The sequence below is a fragment of the Anabrus simplex genome, chromosome 2 (genome assembly GCF_040414725.1).
Source record: "Anabrus simplex isolate iqAnaSimp1 chromosome 2, ASM4041472v1, whole genome shotgun sequence".
Classification (NCBI taxonomy): domain Eukaryota; kingdom Metazoa; phylum Arthropoda; class Insecta; order Orthoptera; family Tettigoniidae; genus Anabrus; species Anabrus simplex.
This window is the reverse complement of record NC_090266.1, coordinates 349,568,892-349,592,450: the sequence shown is the minus strand read 5'-3', so window position 1 is coordinate 349,592,450 and position 23,559 is coordinate 349,568,892.

Genomic DNA, 23,559 nt, shown 5'->3' with positions numbered 1-23,559 from the left:
TATAATTATATTTAACCCCTTCTCCAGGGCTTCTAGGGGTGCTTTGCTGCCACAATATTTTTTTTCAGATAGTCGGTAATATTTCTACCAAGTTTAGTTGACTCATATGCTGGAACAACATATAAACATCCAATAATATATGGTCATTTGGACATTTTTATTTCTTCGTCCCTTTTCTCGTCCCTGCCGATTGGAGCTTAACTTGGACGTATACGACATCCAGAGTGTCACCATTCATCTCAGCGACCACGGAAACTATGGATTCGACACTATTTTCGATTATTTTTATATCTCACTCCCCCGTCGCCCGCACCCCAAAGGGGGCTGAAATTGGACTTTAAAAATCCATAGTGTCACTATTTATCTCAGCGACCCCGAATACTATGGATTCAAAATTATTTACAATTATTTGTATATCTCACTCCCCCTCGCCCTCACCCTAAACGGGGCTGAAATCGGACTTTAACAAATCCGAAGTGTCGCTATTCATCTCAGGGACATTTTTATTTCTTCGTCCCTTTTCTCCTCCCTGCCGATTGGAGCTTAACTTGGACGTATACGACATCCGGAGTGTCACCATTCATCTCAGCGACCACGGAAAATATGGATTCGACACTACTTTTGATTATATTTGTCTCACTCCCACCCTGGACCCCATTTCAAAGGGGGCTGAACTTGGATTTTTAAAAATCCGGAATTACATTATTCACCTCACCGGCCATGAAAGCTATAGATTCAACACTGTTTTCGATTCTTTTCATATCACCCCCTTCGACCCCCACCCGTAAGTGATAAAAAGTCCGGAGTGACACTATTCATCTCAGCGACCCCGAGAACAATGGATTTGACACTATTTTCGGATTTGACACTATTTTCGATTATTTTTATATCTCATTCACCCCCGCCCCAAACGGGGCTAAAACTGGACTTTAAAAATCCAGAGTGTCACTGTTCATCTCAGCGACCCCAAAAGCAATGGATTGAACACTATCTCCGATTATTTTTATATCTCCCCCTCGACCCCCACCCCTAAAGGAAACAAAATCCGGAGTGTCACTATTCATCACGGCGACTCTGAGAGCTATGGATTCGACGCTACTTTCGATTATTTTATATTTCACTTCCCCTCCCCTCCACCAAAGGGGGTTGAACTTGGACTTTCAAATATCCGGAGTGTCACTATTCATCGCAGCGACCCCGAATATGATTTCAATTCTATTATCGATTATTTTTATAAATCAGCCCATCGCCCCCCACCCCGCCCCCCCCACTCGCATTTGAGGGTGCTTGCGGTGTCTTTTCCCCACGAAGTTTGTCTTCTGATACTAATTCACAAGTGTACCAAGTTTGATTGAAATTGTTCCAGTGGTTTAGGAGATGTAATACATAAATATCCACATTCAATGACATTGATGTATATGTATCTATAGATAGATTACATAGACTCACCTTTGCTCGTTGGGAACCCCCAGTTGCTCTTGGTTAGGAGTGGGTGATAACTCGTGTCATTCCACTCTTGATATTCTATATGTTTCATAGTTTCTTAAATATTTTATACATCTAATAGACAGCTACATTCTTCAAACTGGTCAGACCTATCAAAGTTGGTCCTATATATTGAAAGTACTTCTCGATCACGGCATGTTGGACAGTTATTTTCAAATAACGGCCACGGTCATTTATGAAGCTCGTAGCAAGGAATGGTACTTTATAAACCATGGTGACGTGTTCCCATCCTCCTATATACAGCATTCCTTAACGGACTATCCGGATATAGCGTAAGCTACTGTCGCCTAGCAACAGTTTATCCATCAAGTCGATTCAATCTTGGTGCGGCTTTGCAGTTTAATAAAGTTACATAAAATTACTCATAATAATAATACTACCTATCCGATTTCGTTCAAACCACTTCATAATTCCTCTCAGATATAATAAGTACAAACTGTGAAAATTTCAGCGAAATCGGTCCAGTAGTTTTTGAGTCTATTAATTACAAATATACCAAAATCCAATTTTACATATATAGATAGATATTTTTTCTATAGCCTATATGCATAAATTCCCATTCTTCAATTACTATAAGCATTGCTCTTATATTTCCTTAACGGCGCGCGGCATCTTTCAGTTTATTGTATTTTTCGTTTATCGTTACCTAAACTTGTCTTGAGCATTATTCTTCCTCGTAAGCTATCTATTCTTATTGTGAACATCCACTCTGATCCAGTGTATGTATTTCGCATGCTCACCTTGTGTATGTGTTAATGTTATCACAATCCCAATAAAAACCAGGGACTTCACGTTCACAAATAATATTCCACTGTTTCCAAGCAAATTAATATCACAAAATATTTACTATCCTGATTAGCATAGATGCAAACCAAGAAGGAATCATTATATTCAAGCGAGATTGTACTGGTGAATATGAACTTATTGAATTAGGACAATGATCTGGCCACCTGTTATATACAACGTTTCAGGTAGGAGTGATGGAAGTTGGTTTAATTTCGTGCAAACATAACACACAGTAAACTTCCAACACATTACTGTATAAATACACTAATACTACGTGCACAAAAATGTATATACAACTGTATTATTATTATTATTATTATTATTATTATTATTATTATTATAAGCAGTCCTTATAATTAATCTCTAGAGTGTATGATTAACGAAACCGGAACGCCAACACTTTGACAAATAGAAACATTTTCTCCTATTTTCTTACAGAGCAAACTTTAGTATCACGGAAATTTAGTTTTCTGAATAATGCCCATGTAAATATTGTCTCCTAATCAAGGTGGTGTAGTACTATTTTTGAACAATATGACATTTTGCGTGAACAACACGATATAGTTCTTGAACATCTGATTTGTGTTGCTATATAACATATTGGACGTAATCATTACAATATTCTTCATCCTACTAGTAGAGAAAACAAAATAGTTACAGAATACTGACACGAAATTCACTGTGAATGCGAATCTGGTGTGTGAAAATGAATAACTAGTCCGTGGATGGGTACATATTGTCACAGTGAAATGACTGTTAATTGTTATTTTCATTTCCGTGCATAAAGACATATATTGCCACGTGTATTTATTGGTAGAGCCTTTTCATGGACCTATAAATCATATATAATGGTGTGAATAGCTCCTTCAGCGATGAAAAATAACATTGGTTTTTGTAATACGGGGCCCTGTTCTGTATACCTTCAGGTTAGATTTCACAATACGGCTGACTTATTACATTGTCACAAAGCAGCAGTAAAAGTCATGTTTTCCTATCAAGATCCGCTGAAAACCAAGAGAGGTAAAATCTATATAAATAAAATTGTAGGGGTCCCGCTGTCTGTAATTTCTTTTGTTTTGCGAATTTTTCAGATATTTATCCGTTTTAGGTCAACTCAAGACCGAATCGGTGGTTTTTACGTTTCGTGTCTGTTTGTTTGTCTGTTTGTCTGTTTGTTTGTCTGTCTGTTTGTCTGTTTGTCTGTTCCACCATCACGTCCAAACGGCTGGATAGATCTCAACCAAACTTCATATTTAGAGTATACTCATACCGGGGAAGGTTTCGATATGCATATCATTTTAAAATCTTTGAATTCACGGGGGGTTTATAGGAAAACCAGAATGGTTTTTCCACCATCACGTCGAAACGGCTGGATAGATCTCAACTAAACTTCATATTTAGAGTATACACATCCCGGGGAAGGTTTCGATGTGCATATCATTTTAAAATCTTTGAATACACGGGGGGTTCATAGGAAAACCAGAATGGTTTTTCCACAATCACGTCGAAACGGCTGAATAGATCTCAACCAAACATCATATTTAGAGTATACTCATACCGGGAAAGGCTTCAATATGCATATCATTTTAAAATCCTTGAACAGACGGGGTGTTTATAGGAAAGCCAGAATGGTTTTCCCCCATTTTCTCTTATACTATTGATTTTCTGTAAACTTCGTTTACCGTACGTGAAACGCCTCTTCATTATAAACAACTATCGTTATGTTCACAATTTACCTTACTCTTCACATGACGGAGAAATTTACAATTTTCCGCTGGTATCATGCTCTGCATTGAGTGACCGACAGACCGACAACGAACCTACAGGTTACCATGGCAACGTCTCTGACTGCATGCCGGCAGGGAAGTAACGTATTGCCATTTTCCTCATCATGCTTTTAAATTCGTGGTTGTTCCTTGGGTAGAAGGCAAGAGAGGCGTCAATCGGCCTATCTGCGGGATATTGGCGGAATATCGTTGGATATTATAACCGCCCTCGAATAGATTAAGTAATAACACCATTAGTCATCTTCTTACTATTTGTTTACCTAGGAATCACTGGACCTAAATTTCTCCTCTGTTACCGCTTTATTATATCCATAACTCACACTAGCATAATTTATTGAGGGGCATTTGATTTTCCAATACATTAACTTGGCATTTACATATTTGTCGTTATCCGACTGTCCTCACTTATAATCCATTTTCTATTACTTTCAACTTTCTTAACTGTATTATTTTCTTCCTTAATTACGCCGTATGTACGCGAGTGCTACAAACTACTGGATGTATTTCCACCAAGACTCATATTTAGAATACACCTGTCCTTGACAGGTTTTAGGGCAAATATTGTTTCTAAATCTCTGAACTGAGTGGGGGTTTATACGAAACCGAAACAGTGATTTTGCACTTCTATAAAATATACACAACCAACGTTAATTTAAATCTACCTGCCTTGGTAGAAATTAAATTCTAAACCTTTTTTCTCATGTGCATCATTTCGATACGAGGACTCATAAGGGAGTTATCATTAACGGACCGTTTTTCTGTACAAGTCCCATCGGACTTAACTCACGAGCGGGTGCGTGTAAAGCGTATTCCTTACAACTTGAAAATTACTGAAGACATTCGAACCAAAATTTATATTTAGCATCCACCTGTCCAAAGGTAGGTTTTAAACGTAAATAATATATCATGTTCCGGAATGGACTGGCGGTTTATAGGGAACCGATATGGTGATTTTACTCTTCCACAATGTATACAGAACAAGACCAACCTGACTGGAAATCGACCAAACGTGATGGAATTCCACCTCTGAAACTTTTTCTTCATGTGCATTTTTTCGTAAGGAGGATTAATAAGGGAGATATCATGAATGGTCAGTTTTGCAGGTTAAGTCCAGCGGACATAGCCCAAAAGGTGTTTTACATGGAGCAGATTCCTTATCTATATAAATCAAATCGTAACGACTGTGTGCCTCTACACTGACTATTTTGGCGAAATTTTCGTACAGCTTTCCGTTTAAGGGGTAATAATGACCATCTCCATAATTTTTGGTTTAGTTTCCTGAAAGTCCTAATTTTTACCCGCCTCGCCCAAAATCCAGATTGCGGCATAATCTGCCAGAAGAAAAAGAAGATAATTGAAATTTGACAAAATTATACGTTTTAGCCTGTAACGAACGGAAAACATCCTAGATCATTAAATTTTTCACTTTTTATCCGCGAAGAACATAGAAATATGCAGGCAATTTTAATGATAGTGCAGACCTTCGGAAATTCCTATCACATAACGGATTGCACAATATTCGTTCAATTTGGAATGATCTACAACCTTGGTCTTATGACTTTTTCCCGTATCTGTATCCCTTTTACGTTTGATTTTTCTCTATTAATCGATGTTAAGTCAATTTGGAATTTTCACATGCATATTTCATTCTTTCAGTTACTTATATGAAATACAGAATCATCAAACTCTTCACGAAAATTGGCCCACCCAGTAGCCATATGTGAGCCAAATGCTATGTATGTAGCTGTCACATAATTATCCGAAAAGTAATGTAATGTGAGATAATCTTACAAAAACTTTACCCTGTTCCACGTTTCTAACTCAATTTACCCAAGAATAGATGACATATCATAGGACCAGGCATTTAGGACACTAAATCCGGCGTGTCTTATGGTATAATCCTTTGTCGATATGACGTACGTTTAGTAGCAGTTAATCTGTAAATGAAGGTCTTCAATATTTTTAACACGCATATACTTTCGTATGTCGATCTATATATATTCACTGATGTCGATTTGTAGCGATCGAGAAAGGGTGGGTCTGCTATTGTAATCAGTACTCCCAACACCGACTTTGACTGGCAGTAGGAAAGGGTTCCTTCTCCGACTCCTGTGTAACTGTCATTAGTAAGGAAGGCCTACAATTGTAATGAATAGTTCACTTCTCGATTTGACTTGCAGAAGGCAAGTGAGCATGCAGTTTTGTTTAAAACTCCCCTACCCGATTGTGTTTGGCAGTAGGCAAGGGTGCCCGCCATTATAAAGAAATGTCCTCATCTAAAATATGACCGGCATTAGGCATAGTGGCCTGCTGTTTTGATGGAAACTCACCAACTTGGTGTGACTGGCAGTAAGCTGGCTGGCAGTAGGAAAATGGGCCTGGCATTATAATGATAACTGCTCAACTCAATTTCGAGTGATAGTAGGGTAATTGCCTGCCATTATAATAGAAACTCCTCAACTGTAATCTGTCTGGAAGTAGGAAAGTGGGGGCTGCCATTTTAACGAAAACTCCCCAAATAGATTCTGTCCGCGTAGTAGGCAATGGGGCCTGCAATTATAATGTAAACTTCCCAACTCGATTTTGAATGCCAGTAGGCAAGTGAGCCTGCCGTTATATCACAAATCCGTAACAAACACTTTACATTGGAAACAACGTACTTGGACCTTCCCATGCTCTTTCTCGGATAACGCTAAGAGACATGCAATTTTAAAATAATCTTATTTACTGCATGTACACTATTTACTTCGATATTCGAATACAATGTAGAATACCGTAGCGAAGCACGGGTACATTCGCTAGTTATTAATCAAGTTTTCATATACAGGCTACGCCATGTTACCGTCTGGTCAGGCAAAATTTCAGGATCTAACAGGGGAAACATACAGCTAATTGCTTGTAAGATATTTTCCTGGCACGTAGGTCATGTCTTCAAAGTTCAAGGTGGATTTTGGTATAAAGGCAAGCATAACTCACAGTACAATTCCAACATAGTACTGTCTAAATATACTAACATTAAGTGCACATAAATGTATATACAACTGTATTATTATTAATATTATTATGATTATTATTATTATTATTATTATTATTATTATTATTATTATTATTATTATTATTATTATAATAAAAAGTCCCTATAATGCACTACTTTGTCAGACATATGTTCATCGCCATTCTTATACCTTTTTTTAGTAAGCTATCCACCATTCGTGAAACGAGAATCAGCAAATTCACATACGTAAAGGTAGCAAAATTTTACTCCTAATAATTTCATTCCTTTTGTGTTTATTTCGTCATGCAATGATTAAAAGTCATGACTGTCAGTGTGCTCAGTCTGCATTAATAAAATGACTTGAGCTCTTCATTCGGTCAACTTATAACTAATTTCATTACGTCCAGGAATCGAGTCTCAACAGAACAGATGTTGAATAGCAGTTGGGAAACTAGTGTATTACTCAAATGGGACCAACATGGTAGTGCAACAGAGCAAAATTCGATATAAAACATGTTGAGTTTTAAGAAATTTCGGTGAGAGATAAATCTGAAAGGATAAAAAAACACATGCATGCTATGCACAAGTAAAACACAAGATCAGTCACCTCAGTTCGTTATAACACTGATAAGACACTTGAAATATAAGACGTAAGAGGGCGCGGGTGATTAAATAAATAAGAAATAATGTGGCAGAGAAATGAAATGTATACGTTACAGGAAGAAATCCAAGGGGTTGTACCTTTCGATTTTCAAGCAAATCATACTCACAACAAGGGGAAATTACTTAATTATAAGTTGAGAAGGGGCTGCCTGGCCGAGGCGGTAAAGGCGTACTCAGTTCGACCGAAGGGACATGGGTACGATTCTACGCCAGGAAGCCTAAAAATTTAAGAAACGAGGTTTCTACTTCCGGAGGTGCACATGGCCCTGAGGTTCACTCAGCCTACATCAGATGTGAGTACCAGGTTAATTCCTGGGGGCAAAGGCAGCCTGCCGTAGAGCCAACCACTCTACCGCGGTAAGTTCTGAGGTTACGGAGAGCGGAAGCCATACCTTCCACCACCGATAGGGCCTTCATAGCCTGTATGGAGATGACTGCTTTTCTTTGTATAACTTCCGATACAGTACATCCCTTTATTTTCCAGGTGTTAGTCTTTTTGTGTCATTTAATCACGTCCTTTCAAGTGTTTCATCTCCTTTTGATATTAGTGTTCTGAAATCGTTCGAGTGTAGACTTCTTAATTTTGCCTATTCACATCCCAGGACACGGCTTAGCTAATTACAAGTCAATATTTATTTATCAGCATACACCATATCCTGATATGATTTAGGCCTTTTCAATTCCCGTCATTATTTTCAGGCTGAGTAAATCATGGGTATATCGTTGCTTTATCAAACAACCTCTATATTCACATGAGAAATGATAACATCAGAGAAGAGCAGACTTCTCCGCGTCATGGTCATCACCTTCTCACTGAATTCATTTGAGAGTTTTGAAATCCACATCATTCAAATCCAGGCATCTGCGATTTTCGATAAAGAAAATTGAAGTCATTTAACTGCATACTTCGTTGCTATCCATTAAGAAATTAGGAAGAGATGTCCTTAAATTTCAAATTTGGTACATGAGAACCCTGTGGAGATTACAGACATCACCTCTAAGTAAATAAAAGAATGAAACATCTTTGGATGAATTAGTTGATACTCGTGCTCATTACTTCCCTTCACAGGGTTTTTCTTGTGTATCGGAAGAAAAGCTAGAACCTCCATCAAACGATATTTTATCGTCCAGAGTGACGTAAATGCAAGCAGATGTCATATGAGATACTTCGTGTTAAAAAACGATAAAATAACTCCAGAAGTATAGTGTGTGAAATTTAGACCCATTTATGTGACAGATTTACAATTTCATGGAAGGAGAACTATTAAAATGTAAACAAGATTTTTTGTAAGAACTTTTCCTGACATGAAGCCACTCATTCATGAAAAGAACACCAACGTCCTATTAATTCAACTGAGTGCAGGGGACTCGGTGGTGGTGGTCATCGTTCGGTAAAAAAGAATACTGTGTGTCAACACATCAAGTCAAAACCTTAGGTTAGAAATACAAATTAGCTAGGGTAATACAAAATAAACTATTGCGATATGATACACTAACTAGATAAATAATAAAGTACACTGACTGACAGAGCAAATGCAACACCAAGAAGGAGTGGTTCGAAAGGGATGAAAGTTGGGGAGAAAACAGAGACGGCACGGACGAATAATTGATGTTTATTTCAAACCGATATGCAGGTTACACAATGCGCACGGCATCGACTCAGTAGGATGTAGGACCACCGCGAGCGGCGATGCACGCAGAAACACGTCGAGGTACAGAGTCAATAAGAGTGCGGATGGTGTCCTGAGGGATGGTTCTCCATTCTCTGTCAACCATTTGCCACAGTTGGTCGTCCGTACGAGGCTGGGGCAGAGTTTGCAAACGGCGTCCAATGAGATCCCACACGTGTTCGATTGGTGAGAGATCCGGAGAGTACGCTGGCCACGGAAGCATCTGTACACCTCGTAGAGCCTGTTGGGAGATGCGAGCAGTGTGTGGGCGGGCATTATACTGCTGAAACAGAGCATTGGCAGCCCCTGAAGGTACGGGAGTGCCACCGGCCGCAGCACATGCTGCACGTAGCGGTGGGCATTTAACGTGCCTTGAATACGCACTAGAGGTGACGTGGAATCATACGCAATAGCGCCCCAAACCATGATGCCGCGTTGTCTAGCGGTAGGGCGCTCCACAGGTACTGCCGGATTTGACCTTTCTCCACGCCGACGCCACACTCGTCTGCGGTGACTATCACTGACAGATCAGAAGCGTGACTCATCGGAGAACACGACGTTCCGCCATTCCCTCATCCAAGTCGCTCTAGCCCGGCACCATGCCAGGCGTGCACGTCTATGCTGTGGAGTCAATGGTAGTCTTCTGAGCGGACGCCGGGAGTGCAGGCCTCCTTCAACCAATCGACGGGAAATTGTTCTAGTCGATATTGGAACAGCCAGGGTGTCTTGCACATGCTGAAGAATGACGGTTGACGTGGCGTGCGGGGCTGCCACCGCTTGGCGGCGGATGCGCCGATCCTCGCGTGCTGACGTCACTCGGGCTGCGCCTGGATCCCTCGCACGTGCCACATGTACCTGCGCCAACCATCTTCGCCACAGGCGCTGCACCGTGGACACATCCCTATGGGTATCGGCTGCGATTTGACGAAGCGACCAACCTGCCCTTCTCAGCCCGATCACCATACCCCTCGTAAAGTCGTCTCTCTGCTGGAAATGCCTCCGTTGACGGCGGCCTGGCATTCTTAGCTATACACGTGTCCTGTGGCACACGACAACACGTTCTACAATGACTGTCGGCTGAGAAATCACGGTACGAAGTGGGCCATTCGCCAACGCCGTGTCCCATTTATCGTTCGCTACGTGCGCAGCACAGCGGCGCATTTCACATCATGAGCATACCTCAGTGACGTCAGTCTACCCTGCAATTGGCATAAAGTTCTGACCACTCCTTCTTGGTGTTGCATTTGCTCTGTCAGTCAGTGTATATTTGCGGCCTTTAACATAGGTCATATGTTGAAAATTCAAATGTGAAAATCTCACACCATAACTTTGGGGAAAGATATTTAGACATAGGTTAAATTAACGTAAATTTGAACATTAGGAGAGTGAGAGTTTCTGAAAAATATATCAGACTGTCTGGTGTTATTTTGAATTATTACAAAAATTTAAAGGACTTCTGAGTTTATATTAATCCTTACGAAGTTTTGATAAATTTAATTCGGATTTACTTGTGACTGAAAACAGTGAGCCTAATATTTTGGGATAAATGCACACATAGCTGCGATATATTTGAAATAATTGTAGATAATTTAGAACTATTTTTCCATACATTTCATGATTTAGTAACAAATCATTAAACTTACGTGAGCAAAGTAAGCATTTCGTGAATGTAGATATAGTAATATTTTGATAATACTTTGTAAATCATTTCCATTCAATTAGTCTACTGGTACCATAGCTTAAATGTGGGTAATAATGTACATAGACATACTGTTAGAAAAGAAATCAAGAGCATTAAGTAGGTTTTATTTAGTCAGGAGGGAGATTAAATGGATAATATTAAGATGAACGTGATTTACACTTCCTTTCCGTAGAGAACTTGTTCCGGATGTGCAATTTGTTAATCATTGCACTTCCTCTTGTGATTCTGAACACTAGGGTAGCGCAGCACTATGAGACACAAGAACGAAAATGAAGTCAGGCTGTTTGGAAATGGAGATGAGCTTTTGAATTCATTGTCAGAAAACTCAATAGCTTCCAATGATTTGTATTTCCCGCAACGAAGAGGAGAGAAAAGCACATCACAATGCCTCCCTTGATGAGTATGACTGTGCGAATGAAAATCTCCGTTACTCTATCTTGATTGCATATATTCTCCCTATATTTTAGGGCAGTAATATTTCAAACCAATAATTGATCACTGGGTTTCCAGTCCGCCAATGAAGTCTCCATTCAAATTTGTGTACTTACTGAAAATTTTAATTCCTTATCGGCCAGATAATAAATCAAAGCTTCATAAAAAACTTGCCCGATCTGACTGCCAAGTTAGTTCCGTTCTCCATACTGTCCAAAATCCTTTGAATTGATAGAATGAAATACTGGCGAATTAACTGATACGATAGATCAGTGTTCAAAATTAGGATAATGTATGGCACTTTGGATAGAACATTATCACTGTATTCATAAATAATATTAATAAGATATAGCGTTTTCATCATTTGATACTACTGAACTGTAGAGGTAAAATCTCAAATATTTTCTACGACATTTGAGAAGTGCTACTAGAGTTTTATTTTATTTTACGAATCAGCGATTTGGAGTTAGTTTGAGGAATGTTCATGTAAATAAGGTTTCGTTCTCTCACAGAAGGGAATTCGAAAAGTACTCTTGAATTAGGAGTTACTCCCACAAAATCATACAATCAACGCAATATGTATAACAACATCTGGAGAAATTGCAAAAAAATATTCAATAAATGAACATCTGTGTAGCATAGTTCGTCAGTGACATGTCCTCTTTACCCATTGATTCAGGTTCTAATCTTGGTGCAGTCAGTTGTAATTTAAAATTACCTAAATTTTATAAAGGTCCTTATCAGTAGATTTACTTCCACGTAAAGGAAGCCCTTTACTAGAAAGCGTTTCTAACATATCACCATATGTTATATCAATATATAGGACTGACATAGCGTACTTATATTATTAGTTTACGGTTTTCATACATTTTCAAAGTGATTTAATGTCGCATTTGGTGTGATTCCATGACAATGTGATAGAAAGGTGCTATAATTGGTTCCTATCTTCATTTTAATATCCATGGTATTTTTTCCTACACATGAATGTTTGATGGTCAGTAGGCCTACATGGGATAAATGCTAATTTCTTGTATCTCTCAATTATTGTTCGTGAAGAACAGAATAAATGAAGGCATAGAAACGATCTTTCTCAAAGTTTCTAATTTCAAAGGAAAATATATATTGTAATATCTACGTCTATTACTCCCTATACTTGAAAAACTCGTTAAATGTTATGATGTCAAAATTTTATAATAGCGTGTAAATAAATTTTAAGCTGTTCACTTCGAACTAGTTATAGAGATGAAGCAACCAAAATACAACCCCCAATCAAGTGAAACGTATACATATGATCTGGACATAAAAGCATTTCGTGGCAATTGAAGTGTTACATACCGAAAAAATCTACAGCAATGATTTTTCTCAAATACTTACGAGGCCTTCCAGTTGACATTAAGTAATTTTAATTGATCGTAATTAATAATTTATGAAAACATAAAATTTCCTAGTGCAGGTATTAAAGAACGTAAACTTTCACTCAAGCAGACTCAGCACAGGCCCAATCGTACAGCCATTAAATCCGCAAATAATAAATACTTTATACTTTCTAGAATACAGCGTTTATATTCCTTTTAAAACATTTAGAATGATTCTGAACATGTGTACAAAGCTTAATACTTTAGTCCTTGCCCCATGTACTACAATATTCTTGCAGATTTCATTAAGAAACGGTAACTTACTGCATCGGGATTTGAACCCTTTATACTTACGGTAAAGTGTCAATGTAGCGGTCATTACGCTGTACGAACTTATTAGTATGTAGGTATATAGTAAGACATTCCGTCATTCAAGGGATTATACTCGAGGCTTTGTTTAACTACTATGCTGGTCATGCAGCCATTGGTATCGTACCTTCGTAGTCAATATACTGCATAACATTTTCTAGTAAGTTTTTTACACCAGTTCAATTAGCACCTCTTCTATGCAGCGTACAACTTCAGATGAAAACATTCAAAGCTAGACGATACTTGATTTAACAAAGTTGAAGTTTAAATTTAAAGGCGAAATAGCACATATTACAATTCCATAAGGCAGTGATTAGGCTATCAAAATTGATTTCATACTCAAATTAGGTTGATGCTAACACCTCCTTTCTTACACAAATGGTCATATACGTAACCTCCAGGAACCGTGGTACAGAGTTTCTTCTTTCATTCTTCTTCATATCCACGTTGGTGATATAATCAGTTATATATCACTGCCGAAAGTTATGATGAAGCAACAGCAGGCACAAGTAACTAAACAAATGTTTTATTTGAGGAATTGAATAACACCTACGAATTACTTACCATACGTCAATAGTAACTATTTTAACTATAAAGTTCTATCAGTTGGGGAAATTTCTCCTAAATATAATTTCAGTATAACAGTATAAATGGTGCTCGAATAACACCCGCGGCAGCCCTGCCCATTTTCATATCAGGTAAGTGTTGGTCTGTGCCTATATTAAGGCTACTGCTGCTACCTTCCCTATCCTAGCACTTTCCCATTATTGGGTCACCGAAAACCTTCGATTGGTTAGTAGGACGTTAAACCAATAGCAAAAAATATAAAAGTGCTGTATTTCCGCCCTGTAGAAGGTGACTCAGGTTCTCTATGGAGGAAGAGAGTCGTGATTTCTTGGATGTGTTTCACTGGAAGTTTGAAGTGCTTCTACGTGGTTGCAAATGAACGAGGTATGGTACCACGAGCTCTGACCATTATCCCTATTATTTAATTTCCAGAAGGTGGCATTTAGATTATTTTGTAGTAAGGGTTAGTGGGTTCGCATTTTGTCATCTTTCCTACATTGACCTCTGGCTTACCGCGATAGTGCTCAAACCTGACAGTCTAATGTAAAATGAATCCCTGAGAACTATTTTCTTTAAAGGCTATGATATCAATTTTCTGCAAACTGCCGTTTATTGCTAGTCTGTGTACCTGAATCCCTTCTTTGCCAGTTCTTCAGCATTGAAGGCTCTGATCTGATGGTGCAGCGTGCTCCTTAGGAGCTCTCCTCATCTGCAGAATCCCAGGACATTACACCAAGACTTTCATTCTCTCCGTGGCGATGTCTACAGTGGTCCAGAGATATGTCTAGCACCAAGCTTCTCTCAACTGATCTGGCACCCAAGGTTTTGCTGGTGTATATTATTTGTAAAGTTGCACTCTCAGTCCTTTTTTGTAGTAGCGAACACCAGGAAGTAAATTCACTGGCTCTTGTTAGTATCGTACAAACCGTTATTGTCGGTGATTTTTCGAGTATTGGCATCTGTTATATTGGTACATTATATACATTTCCGACCCTCAGCGTAAGAATACCACGATGCAGCAGCGAGTGGATTTTCAGCCTTAAGTAATATGTTTCAAGCACTAATACGTTGTAGGCGGACTTCCCTCGAGATTTAAAAAAGAGCGAGTCCTTTGCATTTCATTTCAGAGTACATCATGCCATCTGTAGTATCCGTCGGCAACTGCAATATCTCCTTTTTTGTACTTTGAATTATTTAATCGCTATCGGATACAAATTTCTCTGAGATTTGCTTGATACTGTATGCCATGAATGAGTACATTATTGTGGGACAGATTGAAGAATTCATGACTGTGAGGTTTTGGTCTTCCTTTTTTGTAGTGGCGACAATCTTAGAAGTTGGAGGTTATTGTGAAGATCTTTCATTGCCGCTGTCTCGCCGAACACTAGTGTGTCGCTAAAGGGAGTTCCAAGGTAAAGAATTTCATCGCCGTCTGCGATTAGTTCAATCCAGTCTTCCTCAACGGATAAATGCCCTAGCTTCAACTCACCTCGGATTGCACATATCCCTGTACAATTATGGGGATTACCGAGCTCGATAGCTGCAGTCGCTTAAGAGCGGCCAGTATCCAGTAATCGGGAGATAGTGGGTTCGAGCCCCACTGTCGGCAGCCCTGAAGATGGTTTTCCGTGGTTTACCATTTTCACACCAGGCAAATGCCGGGGCTGTACCTTAATTAAGGCCACGGCCGCTACCTTTCAATTACTAGGCCTTTCCTATTCCATCGTCGCCATAAGACCTAACTGTGTCGGTGCGACGTAAAGCAAATAGCAAAAAAAAAAATTTGTGAGGATTGATGTCAAGTCCAGTTCCTTCAAAACCTCGCAACGGCTGGCCAAAAAATCTAAAGCAGCCTCTTTGTTCTTCCCAAACATGATGGTGTCAATCAGCAAAGTCAATTCTGTTTAGAAACAGGGATATCCCACGAGAGGCGGTCTTCGCTTAACTTGTCTAAGATATGGTCGACGGCTAGGTTATAGGGGCTGGTTATTGTAACCCCTTTATGGGGGTATATGCATATATATATATATATATATATGTTTATTCATAAATCCAGCCAAGGGAAATCCAAAGTATCGATGACACCGAGTGCTTTCAAACGGTAGGGAATAAAGTTACGCAATGAGAAAAATGCCAAGTTGAGGCCGTGGTAAACAGGGTTCTCCAAATAAACATTGCAGAATAAACACAGATAGCGCAGTGGAAACTATGCTAGATAATATTCAAAAAAAAAACTAAAAGAAAATGGCAGGAGAAATAAGGGACATGACAGGTGAAAATATGAGAAACCAAGATAAAATTTGGAAATATACATATATTAGAAGAATTAATCAAGGTCTTACAAAATTAGAAGAATAGAAGTCTGTACAAATACGGAATTTTCCCAACCACAAGTAATACAAATAGTTACATCAAGAGTAAAATATCGAAGAAAATGAAAGCAAATAAGAGAATGGGCCAGGAGAGGAAAGGGATGGACAAGAAAGGGATGAATACAGTTTAAAGAAAAATGTTGAACAACGAGAATAAGAAAAGAATGTTCGCAGTTACCAGATTGAAGTATACCAACAAGAAGTCACTAAGCAAAGTCTAATGTCATATGAAAGTTGCCACCTCTACAATTATCACCCGAATCGACACAAACAAGCGTTGTCATACTGGCGTAAGTCACTGTATACTATAATGAAACAGTCTCAAAGTATACCAAAACATAAATGGAGAAGCACTAATTAACCACAAGTGTGTATAGGAGTCGCAGAGTTGCGGATATACCACACGCACATTTGGAAAGCAAATAGTCACTGGATAGTCAAATGAGGCATAGAAATTGAAAATCCAAGCAAAATCTCGGCCTGGAAATGCACTGCTCCCAGTTAGAATTTGCAAAGAAAATAGCTCCAAATGCAACAGAGCATTATTTACAATAAGGACATTTTTAGTTTGTCATACCTCATCTTGAACCAAGTAGTTCTGCCCAAAAAATGGAGAGTCCAGGGCACATGTCGCTAAAGACGGAGATGACGTTAAAGGTTCTTCCCTCCACACAGGCCAAAGTCCATCTCAACACATACAGAGGAAGGCCGGGAATTTATAGTGTGGAATAATGAGAGATATGTCTGGAATATTCCAGAAGTTAGTGGAGCATGCGTGACAAAGCGGGCGATGTCACATGACGTCAGGCAGCGAAAAGGAGGTTAGTTTATCGTCGGTCGTAAAGGTGGATAGAGCAAAGTTCGTGCAAGGTATGATGTGTGCAAATCCACCTAAGTATGCAAGTTCCAGTTGAAGAGAAAATGCGGTGTGTATCCAGATGAAGGTAAGTCCATATTAATTGTAGAAAAAGGTTATGTGCGTGGCGAGGTTGGTAACAGTAGTTGCGGGTGAAGTGAAGAGTCCGTTACATTATTATGGATATAGATCCCTGAATCACGTCTCTCTTTATGGGCGTAAGTTTTGTTCTTCCCTTGTGAGTATCGATTTTGAGTGACGTTCTCTGTCGCAAGGTTGGAAATTACGTCCCTGAGTTTTGTAGACATTCTTTTGTACTGTAGGATTTTTAGAATCTGGCCGTATCCGATATTGCCTTTCCAATATCCAAACAAATTACCGTGACATGTTCTGTCCTATGCTTAACAGATTTCGAACACGCATCGAGGATGGAAGTATTTGTAACTCTGACTGGAGCTGAACAGAATCCTCGGTGGTGATCATTATAGGGGATGTATCCGCGTAGATGACTGTCGAACACTCTCTCTGTTACCCTCGTAATGAGTGAGCGATTAGCGGTGAGTCGCCGGTATGACATTTCGTAGTCATTCTGAAATTTCGCCAGTTTGTAGCATTCTGGTAGTTATTTACGCCGTAATAGTCTGTACGTAATAATCTTTAAGGGATCTCCTGAAAACGCGATCTGGGCGCGGTGGGGTTTATATTGCAATATGATGGACGGAAACAGTAGTATCCTCCTTCGGCACTGTGGACACGAACGCTTCGCCAATTTGCGCACGCTCCGCTCCAGTGGTTTTAGAAGGATAAGTGTCCCTTTCATGTGAAATACATCGTAAAAAACATTATGGATGATTCCAAAATCAATTTTACATAACTATTTTATGAACACCCGACACACTGTTATGCGTCTCTGATTGTAAAATTGATATTGATTTAGATGATAGATATAGTTGTTTCTCCTCTATTCGCGAATACGTTTACTGCACACTATGGTCTATGACGTCTTCCATCAAAGAATAAATGGCGTTTCTTCCTAAACTCATGAAATGTGCTTCATGGGTGTTTGTGATTGTGCAGAAACTATACGGACGTAAACAGGATTCGTGCAAATATACTGAACCAATTTATTGTAGCCACTATCGTCGTTGACATGTTTAAATTTTAATTTCCAATAACGATTTTCTTGTTTTCACTTCAAACGTGAATTATCTGATATCCCCTTGTTGTCGCTGGGAGTGATATTTTCTCTAGTTCCTGAACCGGTTACATACGTTTGCGATAATTTAGTCGTGTGATTTTGAAACAAGTGTGAGAGTGACTAATATGAACGGATACGTTCTTCTAGCCACGAAGAAACTGACTACAGTTTGTGATTTTATCATCCGAGTTTATTGGGAACTGTCTTGTTTCAAGTAAATTAGTGTTCCCAATTGTTCGGGTATCAATGCATTCGTCATGTGTTAATATCGGACAGTATACGGTTCAGTCAATCAATACTGATCTGCATTTAGGGCAGTCGCTCAGGAGGCAGATTCTCTGTCTGTTGACTTACTAGAATTTTCTTAAATGATTTCAGAGAAATTAGGAATTTATTGAACATCTCCCTTGGTAAGTTATTCCAATCCGTAATTCCCCTTCCTATAAACGAATATTTGCCCAGATTTGTCCTCTTGAATTCCAACTTTATCTTCATATTGTGATCTTTCCTACTTTTAAAGACACCACTCAAACTTCTTCGTCTACTAATGTCATTCCGCACAATCTCACAGCTCGGAACATACTACTTAGTCGAGTAGCTCATCTTCTTCCTCCCAAGTCTTCCCAGCCCAAACTTTGCAACATTTTTGTAACGCTACTCGTTTGCCGTAAATCACCCAGAACAAATGTAGGTGCTTTTCTTAGGATTTTTTCCAGTTCTTTAATCAAGTTATCCTGGTAAGGGTCCCATACACTGCAACCATACTGTAGTTGGGATCTTACCAGAGATTTATATGCCCTCTCCTTTACATCCTTTCTACAACCCCTAAACACCCTCATAACAATGTGCACAGATCTGTACCCTATATTTAGAATCCCATAAATGTGATTACCCCAATGAAGATCTTTCCTTATATTAACACCTAGGTACTTACAGTGATCCCCATAAGGAACTTTCACCTAATCAACGCAGTAATGAAAACTGAGAGGACTTTCCCTGTTTGTGAAACTCACAACTTGACTTTTAAACCCGTTTACCATCATCTGCCCATCCTACCACATTATCGAGGTCATTTCGCAGTTGCTCACAATCTTGTAACTTATTTATTACTCTATGCAGAATAACATCATCCGCAAAACGCATTACCTCCGATTCCACTTCTTTACTCATGTAATTTACATACATGTATAAGAAAATATATAAATCCAATAGTACTGCCTCGAGGAGTTCCCCATCTACCTATTACAGGGCCAGATAAAGCTTCGCCTACTCAAATTCTATGAGATCTATTTTCTAGAAATATAGCAACCCATTCGGTCACTCTTTTGTCTAGTCCAATTGCACTCATTTTTGCCAGTAGTCTCCCATGATCAAATACTTTAGGCACGTAAATCGCGATAGAGTCCATTTGACCTCATGGATCCAAAATGCGTGATATAACTTGTTTGAATAATACAAGTTGAGCTTCAGTGGAATAAACGTTCCTAAACTAGAACTAGCTTCTATCGAACCAGCTATAACTTTCGCAAATGTGTCTAATGTAATAAAAAATGCCTTCCCAAAGCTTGCTCGCAATGCATATCAAACTTACTGGCCTATACATTTTTAGCTTCAAGTATATCACTGTTTTCCTTATACACAGAGGATACTATAGCAACTCTCCATTCATTTGGTATAGCTCTTTCCTGCAAACATTAATCAAGTAAGTACTTCAGAGTTCGGTCCCGCGATGTAGGGTGCAACGCGTCCGCCTGTCACACGGCCGCCCCGGGTTCGAATCCCGACTTGGTCAGAGGTTTTTAATTGTAAATGATTAATATCCCTGGCCGCGGGACTGGGTGTTTGTGCTGTCCTTGACGTTCCTTTATTCACATTCAACGCTCTACACTTCCTCATGTCCAATTACATGCAGGTTCATATCATATCGTCGCTCAACCGGTAAAAAGTTGTATTCCACAAAGCTCTTCCTATCCATTATTCTCCTTAAGACTGATCACTGAACATACATTCCTACCGTACGGTACAGTAAGGTTAATTTTCCTTTACACATGGGCATAGGAAAATGAACACAACAACATTTGTTCGGTTGGACTGCATATCCATACGTGGCTGGGAGGCGTGACCAGCCTTAAGGAGAATAATCGATAGGAAGAGCTTTGTGGAATACAACGTTTTTTCAGGTGGAGCGATGATATGTCGCAAGTAGGGGCAAAAGATCTTGATAGGTCGAATCCCCGAACAAATAGCATTTAAAAAAGTACATCAGATATTGTACATCATCCCAATCCATTGTCTTTAGTATATCTCCACAAATCCAATCACAACCAGTAGCTATTCTATTTTGCACGTTCTGAATCTTATTGTAAATGACATTGTTTTCATATGTAAATTTTAATACTTCTTTAACAATAGTCACTTCCGCTAGCTGGGCATTACCCTTGTTACCAACAATCTTTACATACTGCTGACTAAATACTTCTGCCTTTTGAAGATCCTCACCTACACACTCCCGTTGTTCATTAAAGATTCCTGGAATGACCTTTTTGGAACCGGTTTCTGCCTTAAAGTACCTATACACACCATTCAATTTTTCACTAAAATTGACTGCGATCATGTTATCCTTAGCTGACTTCTTTGCTAGATTCAATTTCCTAGTAAGGTCCTTCAATTTCTCCTTACTACCACAGATATTTCTAACTCTATTTTTTCCAATATGCACCTCCTTCTTAGCCTCTGTATTTCTCTATTATAATGAGGTGGATATTTACCAATTCTTACCACCTTTAAAGGTATAAATCTGCTTTCATATTTCTCAACAATTGCTTTAAAAACATCCCAGAGTCTCTTCATATTTTTTTAACGTTTTCTACCGATCATAGTTACGTATTAAAATCTCCCTCATCCCTGCTTTAACAGCCTTATGGTACTGCCTATTAGTCCTACTTTTAAGACCTTACCCTCTATCACATTTATTTTTAACTACGACAAAAACAGCTTCATGATCACTAATACCATTTATTACTTCGGTTTCTCTATAGAGCTCACCTGGTTTGACCAGCAACACGTCAAGGATATTCTTCCCTCTAGTTGGTTCCATCACTTTCTTAATCACCTGTCCTTCCCATATTAACCTATTTGCCATTTGTTGGACATGTTTCCCGTCGTTCGCATTACCTTCCCAATTGACAATTGGTAAATTCAGATCGCCCTCTACAATCAAATCTTTCCCTTGTCGTTCCTCACATAGCCGATTGTCTTATGAAATAAATCAGAATCAGCATCAGTGCTACCCTTTCCCTGTCTGTACACTACAAAGACATCAAGTTGCCTGTTATCTTTTATAAATGAGCCTTACACCTAGAATTTCATATTTGTCATCTTTAATTTTTTCGTAGGTTACATAGGGAACGATTGGCGTACGGTACCTGACATAGTGCCGTGGTCGGGATGTGCTCACATTAAGTGCACAACAATTGCTCGTTCGCCACAAAAAGAATATTCACAAAAAGAACACCTAATTGTTGACGTTTGTACTGTGTCCATGGATCAGTCTCTCATCCTAAACTTTTGATAGTAACTTATGAGAAAGTTAATGTAATTGGACTTAAGAACTTACGAACAAGTGTCTAAATATTTCTAGATATAAAGAGGTGCTGAGACAACGAACTCATCGAATATACACTTCGACGCTAGGTTATAACAAGTAGTTGTTATTCTCAATTTCGATACCGAAAGATCTCCTGAAGAGTCAAATGACTGTATCGCGATTGACCTGTCTAATGCATTGGAAAGGGTAGATCATGGTAGACTACTTAAAAATGAGTGCAATTGGACTAGGAAAAGGTGACTGAATACTCGGCCACCTGGAAGCAGGCCAGACACAGGCCGAAGTCGCCGTATCCTTGAATGTGCCACAAAGTGTCATTTCCAGGTTTGAAGACGATTTCGAGGCACAGGAGATGTTAGTCGTAGGCCAGTACCAGGTCAAACAAGGGTAACCACCCCACAGCAGGACCGATATCTGGCCTTAACCACCCGACGAAATCGGAGTGCACCTGCAAGACAATTGTCGGCGGAGCGTGCAGCCGTCTCAGGAGTTGCCGTTTCCCGGCAAACTGTGTACCGGAGGCTCAGAACAGCAGGGCTGTTTGCCCGACGTCCAGGGGTGTGCGTCCCGCTCACTCCTGCACAGAGACAGGCCCGTTTACTGTGGAGCCGTCAACATCGAAACTGGACCATGAATGAATGGAGGCATGTGCTCTTCACAGGTGAATCTTGGTTCAGTTTGCAGAACGGTTCCCGTCACACATTAATCCTCAGAGAACCGGGTAGCCGATACAACCACAGGAACATCGTGGAACGGGACCAATATGGTGATGGTCGCGTCATGGTGTGGGGCGGCCTCATGTTGAATGGCCGTACGGACCTGCACATCTTCGTGGTTGGTCCGAGGAACACTGTTAACGGTCGGAGATACAGGTATCAGGTAATGAGACCACATGTTCGACTCTTCGGAGGTGCGGTTGGTCCAGACTTCCTCTTAATTGACGATAATGCCCTACCGCACCGCGCTGCTCTGGTGGATGAATTTCTGGCTTGGGAGGACATTCATCGCATGAACTGGCCGGTGAGGTCTGCGGATCTCAATCCTATAGAACATGCCTGAGATACATTGGGGAGGCGAACTGAATCCCGTCAACTTCCACCAAGGACCCTCCAAGGCCTTCGCATTGCCCTTTCGGAGGAATGGGTTCGACTGGCACAAGAGCTCTTGGACCATCTGATAGAGAGCATGCCATGTCGCTAAGAAGCATGTGTGGCCTTTAGGGCGACCATACACACTATTAACAGCATATTTTTTGTGGAAGACATTGCCAAGTTTTGTTAGTTACGGTCAAAGGTGTACCTTAGCTATCAGAACCATCCTGACACTGTTTTTTTGGTCACGTTTTGTGATATATGGTGTGTGAGTTAGCTTCCGTTTGTTCAGCAATCCGTCTGACATTCCTATCAGGCGCTATGGCCTCGTTTAGTGATTGGGCTTAACTTTTGGACACTAGTGTAAGGCAGATGGCACGGATTCCTACCATTAGTCACCTCTTGTCGGTTAGGCTGTTGAGGCGAAACTCTACGAGAGATATCTGTTCACCTGACGACTTACTGCGTGAGATACGAACTGGACGATTAGCATTGCCCGTTTAAGAAATCCGCAGACTTAGACTTTCGACGGACGTGTGACACTCAAGGTGTTAGAACATATTTATACAGTGCTTAGGAACGTGTCTATTTCTGTGGCGTATA